The sequence below is a fragment of the Triticum dicoccoides genome, chromosome 7A (assembly GCF_002162155.2).
Source record: "Triticum dicoccoides isolate Atlit2015 ecotype Zavitan chromosome 7A, WEW_v2.0, whole genome shotgun sequence".
Lineage (NCBI taxonomy): Eukaryota > Viridiplantae > Streptophyta > Magnoliopsida > Poales > Poaceae > Triticum > Triticum dicoccoides.
The window spans coordinates 96081183-96084297 of record NC_041392.1 but is presented as its reverse complement, the minus strand read 5'-3'; positions in this window follow the sequence as shown (position 1 = coordinate 96084297).

The following is a 3115-nucleotide window of genomic DNA, read 5'->3' as shown; positions in this document are numbered from 1 at the left end:
AAAAGGCCAGAGGTGTGGATTACTACATCGATTTAGTATTTCATTTGCCCCCTTGTCTGGTTCATAGAAATACTGTAGAGAGGTCTCTGTCTTGATTAGTTCTTGATATCCTTTTTAGAAGCATAGATGGCACATGGATGTGAATAATTACTGGATGCAATCTCTTGTTCTTGTATAAATGTATTTGCTAGTCTTCGGCTGTAGTTGTTGGTCATCACTGGCTTGCTGTTGTGGCTGCTATTTGTACATGTAGAGAACCAAGATTGTTCGTGATGCCACCTGACATATACATGAAAAAGGGCAAACCACAATAGCTGCTAACTTGACGTTGTGGCTGCATGTAGGGAACGATATGTATATGTCATATAGCACTTGCCTTTGTGTACCTAATGTGGCGGCGGCCCGATCTTTCGATGAGAGTGGGGATAATTATCGATTTGGTGGATTTTGACCTTGACGATCCGGCTATACCGTACCCGATGATACACCTCGACAATCGCTAAACCAATCTCCGATGGTTATTGACCTTGCCGTAGGCACGATCAACCTGAACAACGAGGTTCAAGTTCCTGCAAGCAACCGAAGAACCGGCAAGAACAAAGGTGAATTGCAACTGAAATTGCGGATAATAAACTGATCACACGAACTAGATGAAAAGTTGGGGTTCCACTGTGGATCTGACAAGGCGGTAATCTTACACGTCTCGTAGATGCGAATTGTAGCGATGGCTAGACAATACAATAAAACCCAGGTCTAAAACCTAATCTAGGATAGCTATTTATTAAAGGCAGATGTACGTAGAGGCAGATATGCGGCCAGTCGGTTCGCTGTCCCATCCTCACACGGAGACCACGGGCCTGCGTGTAGAGGCCAAAACGTTGCAGCCAAAGGATAGGGCCCACCTCCGTCTTCGTGGCTGATATATGAGACTAATCCAAGTACTTGGATGGTTCGGTGTGCATGCGCGCAAGGCCTTGCCTTGGACCTTTGACTGTTTGAGTTGATGAGTCCTGACATGCATGGCTAGCTAGCCCATTTGCATGGTACGTATGGTAGTCAAGACACATGCATGGTATCTTTTTATTTGAAGAGTACACACACGATGCATGGATGCATGCTGCTTGTACACATGCATGCCTCTCTCTATATATACATACTTTCCTTCTTTGTCGCATCTTGACACGTGGCTTGTATAATTCTTTAATTCTGCATATAATTAAAAGAGGTGTTGCATTTTTGTTTTCAACCATAAAATAATTCATGAAATTATTGTTAATAGAAGTCACCTTTGAAATATGTAATTTTGTGTTATTTTTGGTCGTATCCGAGGCAGCCATGTCCACATCACCCTCCCCTTCTTGAAAATAAAGCCGTCCTCGGCGTTGCTCATTCCGAAAAAGTACTAACCAAGAAGAGAATGTGTATGCATGTAGTAACTTCATAGGTTTATCAAGCATAATATCACACAAAGAATTAGTAGGTGAAATGCATATACATACTTCTTCATGTTGTATTATCTCTATGCAACCTAAATCATGAACAGTGCTCTCAGATGGCTCATTACTAAGAGAGGAAAAAGTATTTGTTTCGACTACTTGATCACACGATGTAAGCAATTTAGTAACACAAATATCCATAAGAGGTGGTGTGATCAAAATAGATGCCATGTCATTGAACTCAACACATGAAGATTTTAGTTTAGCATGACATGGAGAAATCTCATGTGGAAGGGCAGATTCAATACCTTTCTTATTACCTTCGATGGCCAACTCAGAAGATGTAGGTATTGTCAGTGGCATCATGCCACAAGCCGAGAGTGGTGTGGGTCCAACAACCACTGTAGTTTGCGCATGTGAAGAAGTATCTGAAACAAAACTTCGTGTAGGGGCTCGCACTATGTGTTTGTTTGTCTCATGTATGTGTCTATTAATTTTCCGTTCAACTGTACAAGCAAGATGAAACAAACCATTCATGGAATAATATTCTTTATGCACAAGTATATCATAGATATCTCGGTTTAATCCTCTCAAAAATTTATTCATGGTAGCTTCTTCACATTCTTCTAAGCCACAACGAAACAAAGCAGTGCACAAATCATTATAATATTCTTCAACGGTGTTACTGCCTTGTGCTAAACGTTGCAATTTCCTAAACAAATCACTAGCATGGTATGAAGGAACTAATCGGTTTCGCATAACATGTTTTAAAGCTTTCCAAGTAGTAGGTCTACTATAAATATTTTCCCTGCAATAATTTCTCCACCAAACTGAAGCAAACCCGAAAAAGCTTTTAGTGACATCATTTATTTTTTTATGCTCTGAAAAATCATGGCTACTAAATATTTCTTCTACCTCAATTTCCCAATCAATATATGAGTCAGGGTCATATTTACCCGCAAAATTTGGCAAAGAGGTAACCTGATGATGTGTGTCTCTACCATGATGTACATCATGCGACGGTCGTCGTACCTTCTGTGGTGGGAAAGAGTGATTTGTATCAATATGCGGCAAGTCCTCTCCCACAATAGATGCAACCCAACTGTTGGTCGCTCTTGAACCTGACATGGTTAGTACCATACAAAAACAAAATCACAAGTATAATGTTTCTATAGTAACTATAGTGAGGCGGTGGAAAATGTCTCTCAACTCTCGAGCAATTACCAAGCTCTTACCAGTTCTTACCGTGCTGCAGTGGTTGTCGGCCGTTGGCAATGTCAAAAGTGATCAAAAGATTGATATAGCGATTACCAAGGGACCGAACAAGATACGATATAGGAAGTGGAGCTTGGTGAAGGTTTCCTCAACTCACAATATGTGGCACAATTAAGCAAAAAGTAATGCAAGCTGAATAATTGCTCAAACTCCTAACTAGTGCTGGCAGTCGACTAGTAAGAGATAAAACAATCTAAGCCTAGATACTGAAACAAGGGAGTGGAAACCGATGAAAATATGAGAGCTCTAAAGAGCTAAATATAAGTGAGGTACACGTCTGGAAATAGATGATAAATGGTGAAGTGTCAAGTGCGTAGCAACAAAAGGAAAATCCTCAATGGCAAACAGCCCAAAGCAGATACTAGCCGGCCTGAATTTTGCAACATTTTTTTTCTATTTTTTTT